The following is a 6,291-nucleotide window of genomic DNA, read 5'->3' on the forward strand; positions in this document are numbered from 1 at the left end:
TTGGTGCAAAGGGGGCAAGCACAGGCCAAGGCATCAGGCAAAGACTACCATTTCGGTGCAACAAGACCAAGACCAGCAGAGCGGTAGGATGGAGGTCACCGTGGAGCCCAAGGCGGCGTCATCGTTAGAGTCTTTAGCAGGCAAGGACCAACTTTAGTCAGGATAAGTGTACTAGATGTTCCCCTTCAAAATGGCCAATTGTTGGCGCCCTTCCCGCTCAATATTTGGGGAAGAGGACAAGGGCCTCCCTCTCTATATAGGGCTAGCCACCAAAGGATAGGGAGCTTGGATTCAGTTCATCGACACCACCACAAGAACATCCCTCGCGAGGCTGTTCTTCCTTTGTATTGTTCATCATCAGCCCCAGAGGCAATCCAGGTATTACACCACAACGGTGGCCTGAACCAGTATAAACCTTGCGTCTCTTGTGTTGTTCATCTTTCTCGCTTAGATTCCTTGCGGAGCTTTGGGACGTGAGTTGGTAGAGGAGAGATCTCCGCGCGCACCCCAGAGTTCGAACCTCAAGGGTCTGCCGGAACCCAAAATCCGACATTTGGCGCGCCAGGTAGGGGTGTGCCGGAATCTTTCCGCCATCTCGCGTTCCATATCCTGTCATGGCTGACGCTCGCCGAGCCTGCGCCAAGTGTCGGGCTGCTCTTGCTGCCCAAGTCACCCAAATGGCTCCCGTCGGTGGGCCTCCCGCCGTTCCCCGTTGCCTGCCGCCCACGCCGCCACCGGCCCGGCGGGGAACGAGTAGTAGGCGTCGTCTCTGCATCCCTTGGTGCGGCGAGAAGGCCGTACCGCCACCCCGTCACTGACTCCAGCAGGCTCGTCATCGCACGCTCGTCGCGCTCCTGCGGACGCGCATGCCGCGTTGCTCCTGGCGCGGGAGCTCCTGCACTACCGACCCATCGACGAACTCTACGACGAGTGGCTCGCTTGCATCACCAAGCTCATCAGTGCCGCAGGGGGCTCCCCTGCACCATCCCTCTCGCTGCATCGCCCTCCGTCCTGTGCAGGCAACGCAGCTCCAGAGGCGCCTCCGCCGCCTCCTCCCCAGGAAGGCACCCCGGCCACAAGGCGCACGGCTCTTGGGCGGGACCCGCCGCACCCAGCGCCCGTGCAGCAAGAAAGGAGCTGCCAATAAGTCCCTCGCCCTCAAGAAGGTGCTGATGTGCTCCCCATGCCAGCACGCCATGACCGTGTTCCTGCTCCGGCGCGCCAAGACCCCGCGCTGCTCCTGGCTGCAGCGCGCGGAGACCACCAGGATCAAGCGCTCCATCATCAGAGGCCCCCAGTGGATACCGTAGGCTGTCGCGCCTTCACCGCCGAGCTGCGCAGCGTGGCCTGGCCGGGCAAGTTCAAGCCGGATCTGCCTCCTCGCTACGATGGCACCGCCGACCCTGCAGAGTTCCTCCAGCACTACGAGCTGGGCATCGAGGCGGCCAACGGAGACGAAAAGGTCATGGCGAACTGGTTTCCCATGGCGCTCAAAGACGGCGCCCGCACTTGGCTGCTGAACCTGCCTCCCGGCACGATCTCCTCGTGGGACGAGATGCGCACTCGCTTCATCGCCAACTTCCAAGGTACTCGCGACTGGCCGCCGGCCATGAGTGACTTATGCCGCATCAAGCAGCAACCGGGAGAGACCCTGCGGAAGTTCATCCCGCGCTTCAACAACACGCGACTCAATATCCCTAGGGTGACTGAGGAGGCCATCATCTCAGCCTTTTCTGACAGTGTCAGAGACATCAAGATGAAAGAGGAGCTAGCAATCCACAAAGACCTATGCACATCCCTGGAGTTGTTCAACTTGGCGACCAAGTGCGCCAGAGCTGAGGAAGGACGCCTTTCCCTCCTTGAGCTTCCAGCTGCCGATCTTGAAGAGAAGAAGGCCAAAACCAAGGACGTGAAGCGCAAGGGAGCAGTTGTGCTCGCAGCTGAGCCAGATACCAAGCGTGGCAGAGATCAGCCAGAGTCGTCCAAGGGCAGCCGGTACTGCGTGTACCACGCCTCCACACTCACAACACCAGCGAATGTCAAGAACTCAGGGTCGTGCAAGAAGGGTGAGGCAGCCGACGCCCCGAGCACAGCGATCGGGGCTATGGCCGCGGAGCAGGAAGAGCTGGAGGACGATGGGAAGACCGTGGCGCTCACCAAGGGTGGCTTGACCGGCCTCGCGAGGATCGCTGGCAGGACCAGCCTCGCGAGGGGGGCTAGAGGGATCAGCCGTGTGAGGATCGCCCTCAAGGCAACGCAGGCCTCCCTCCTCTGCCACCACCGTCAAGGAGGAATGAAGACCAACATCAGGACGAGGGGGCTGGGGGATTCCAGGAGCCACGAGCTATCGCTTGTATCTTGGGAGGAGCTCAGGCCCCAGCCTCTCAGCGTATCTTCAAGCAGTTTTCTCGCGAGGAGAATGCAGTCCTCCCGAAGCTCGAGGCCTCGCGCCCCCTCAGATGGTCCACATGCGCCATCACATTCAGCTCGGCAGATTAGCTCAAGTGCGCAGCAACAGCTGGGGTCCTCCCAATGCTCTGTTCCCCAGTCATCAGCAATGTGTAGGTCACCAGGACCCTCATCGATGGTGGCGCAGGGCTCAATGTTCTGTCTATCGAGACGTTCAACAATCTCCGAGTGCCTTACGATCAGCTTCAGCCAACCAAGCCTTTCTCAGGAGTCACTGATGGTTCTACCACCTCGATAGGGCAGGTCCGCCTCCCTGTCACCTTCGGACAGTGCAAGAACTACCGCATAGAGCTCATTGACTTTGATGTCACCCACATTCACCTGCCATACAACGCCATCCTTGGGTATCTGGCCTTGGCCAAGTTCATGGCAGTGACTCACCATGGTTACAATGTCCTCAAGATGCCAGGAAGCGGTGGAGTCATCACAGTCCCCTGTGAGGAGAAGGATGCAGTGTGTTCTCTCGAGCGTGCCTTCCAGGCCGCGGCAATTGAAGACCCAGATCACGGGAGCGGGAGCCTTCCCGAGGCAGTCCCTAAGAAGAAGAAGACATCACATGGCCCGAACCATCAGGAGGCAGGCACCTCCAATGGCGTTGTGTCGGGATCTGCGCCCTCTCAAGGGGCGCCACCTCTGTCACAAAGGAAGGTGCGCCCAGCGCCCTCCTCAGGCAAGGCTCGGGGGCTCTCTCTTGGAGGGCCACCGACTTTGTCGAGGTCACGAGGGAGGCGCTCGGGCACCACTTGGAAGCGTGTTCAAAGCACGTTTCCCTCAGGAAGTTATGAGGCAAGGAGGGCCAAACCCTTAGGAGTTCATCGACGAGATCACTCAAGAGCTGCAGGAGTCAAGAGTCATGCATGGCAGCCGCCGCTTACCCGCCGTAGCTCCCCATCCAGGCGAGGATGGTGGGCTGCGCGTCTACATTGACGTACCAGGGCTCAACCGAGCGGCCTCTCAGGAGCGCATCTGGACCTCACGCGTGGGACGTTGCGAGGGTCCGCCCCACGGCTACGTTCGCATGCCTCTCGGCCTGCCGAATGCGGCCGCTGCTCATCATCGCCTGCTGAGGAGCATTCTGGATGCTCAAGAGGTCAGGCGCTGTGCAGTCCTGGCAGAGATGGAGATGGTCCTCGAGGGGCCGCCTGCGCCCCTAGAACCTCCCGAGGCTTCCGGTCCCGGGAACTCGTGAGGATCGGCTCCTACACCGCGCGTCGTCCGCAACTTCAGCACTCCTTCATCTCCAACGCTATCAGGTGACATCTTTCAAGTTCCATTTTCAGCTGGGAGCACCCCCAGGGCTGCATCATTCCCAGGCCGCGTGGGTCCATCCCTGTGGCGTGTATCTCTTTTGTTCATGTCTTTAGGTTATCTTGTTGGGGGAGCCCCTCGGGCTGCATTATCCCCAAGCAGCTCGGGCCTGACCCATTGGCGTGTATCCCTCTCGCACGTGCCTAAGCTAATTTACCTGTTTATGCTTAACCTGCCTGACTTAATCCCCGCTCGATTGACACCCACCTATGGAGCTGCTCTCCCTGGCACGACGCTTGTGCATGGGTCCGTCCCTACAACGTCGACAAACCTGAGTGGCTGAGCTCTGACCACGGCAACCCCGCAAGGCGTCACCTCGCTAGGCCCTCAGTGCCCCCATCACTCCCTAGAGCAACCAGTGGCTGGCTGACAATTGTAATGGCAACTCTTGTTTTCCTTGTGATGAGTTTACAGGGTCTCTCTAAGGGGTAGCCTCGGGCGAGGCCTTCGCGGTCTCTCTTCCTCTCTCACCCGTACGAGCCGCTCGCGCGTTAAAGGGGGGGCACCTGAGCATCGCGACTCACGGGCTCTTACTGGCTCTCCAGCCCTCACCTCCTGGCCTTGTCCACGGCATCGCGACTTGGCATACCAGCGACGGCTGAGCTCACTCGAGGGCCGGGACCCGAGGATGTAGAGCACGAAGGGGAGTGCAGGAGAGAGGGAGGAAGCTCGCGAGGACCTCACCGGTAAACTCCTCAGCTACTGACGCGCGGGTCTGGCGCAGCACCGAGAAATGGCTTCAAGCTCCTGAGATAAGTCGCTCTCTGGAACTGCTAGCTAACGCAACACCAACTCTGCACCTAATGCAGCCCTGTAATGGCGACGTTGCATTCCTTTCTCACCGAGCAGCGGCTGCTTGAGCGCTAAGGGGAACCTCCCGAGCATCGCGCCTCGGGGGCTCTTACTGGACCTCGGGCCGCTCACCTCCTGGCCTTGACCACGGCATCGCGACCTGGCATACCAGCGACGGCTGAAGCCTGCCTGGGGACCGGGACCTGTCGGCGCAGAGCACCAAGCCCTCATGAGGTTAGAAAGGAGGGACCAAGCTGAGACAGGACAAGCATCTCACACTACTTCACGATGAGGATCATATTAACAAAAGAGACTACAAACGCTTTACATGCCCCTACGGGGTGTTCTCTTGGTTCCTCGCAGGGAACAAAGGATGCAAATCTTAAAAAGCCCTAACTGCAAGTACCACAATGGCAGACGACATCATCAACAGTGGGCCGCGCAAGGCCGGCACCAACCCCATCCAGATCAGTCGCGCCGACCGCCGGGTGCACCAATCCTTCTTCGAGTGCGGCGCGAGCTCGGGGGCTCGTAGCTGTCGTCGCTCGTCTCCGGAGTCAGGAGAAGTTCGAGGGAGTCGCTGGACCCTTCTGCATGGCCGCTGCTACCAGAGGAGCTACTGGAAAAGTGGGCGGCAGGCCTGGTCCTCGCTGCTCCGGAGCTCCGGCCGATGTCCCTGGGGCAGCACTCCAGTCGGCGTCCTTCCTCGTCGAAGACCTTGAAGAACATCAGGGAGGCGCCGTCGTATTCCAGATGGATCACGAGGGCCCCTCCCGTTCGGCAGACCCTGGCGATCTCGCCCCAGCCTCGGGTCATGAATACCTTTCCAGGGGCGATGACCTCGACCTCCGCTTCGGTCATGGGGGTGCTGCAGTCGGTGTGCTGCAGCCAGAGCTCCCGAGGCCCCCTCGGCGGTATCTCGAAGGCGAAGGATGCAGGAAGGCGGATCCAAGAGCTCGGAGGCATGGCAGCGTGAACTCCAGGGGGGATGACACGCGTCACCGTGATCCGTCGGCGCCGCCGGCGGTGCGGGCGGTGACGCTCGGAGCCCTCTCCCCCAGGGCCCTCGGCCTGGGCGTACAAGGGCAATGGGTATCCAAGAGGAGGCCGCTCGTACCAAGGCCTCGACGCCTCCTGCCGAGCACCCTCATCACGGTGGCAGGGGGCCAGCCGCTTCTTCGGTGGGAGTGGGACGGGGCCCTCACGGGGAGCCTTCCCTTTCTCTTCGATTGAGAACCGGCAGATCGGCACCATTGTTGACAGAGGAAGTGAATAAGAAGAGGCGGAGCAAGGAGAGATGGACCGGAAGGGCACGCGCAGTCCCGTATTTATAGCCGAAGGAGGCCAACCGTCGGCCTCCACGATCACAGGTAATCATGACTCATGTTGCATGCAGGGACTTGTCACGTCGGACGGTTGCCGAGGCGTCGTGGGGAAGCGGAGACGCCCACGTCCAATCAACCGCCACGCGGCACCCAAGGTCGCAGGCTGTTGGGGCCCGCGGCGCTTCGCACTTGCCCCTTCGCTTCTCTGCTAAGCCAAGTCCGGGCGCGCCTTGGGCCCGAGGGCTACTGTCGGCGTTCTGGGAACGGGGGTCCCCAGACTTTGCGTGCCTGCGGCCTGTGGCGTGGCTCAAGCCGTGGCCCAGTATGGCCCATCTTCATCAACTCAAGCTCAAGACCCTCGCGAGGGGCCAAGCCTCGCGGGGCGGACGACAGGAAG

Source organism: Triticum dicoccoides, chromosome 2B (genome assembly GCF_002162155.2).
Source record: "Triticum dicoccoides isolate Atlit2015 ecotype Zavitan chromosome 2B, WEW_v2.0, whole genome shotgun sequence".
Classification (NCBI taxonomy): Eukaryota; Viridiplantae; Streptophyta; class Magnoliopsida; order Poales; family Poaceae; genus Triticum; species Triticum dicoccoides.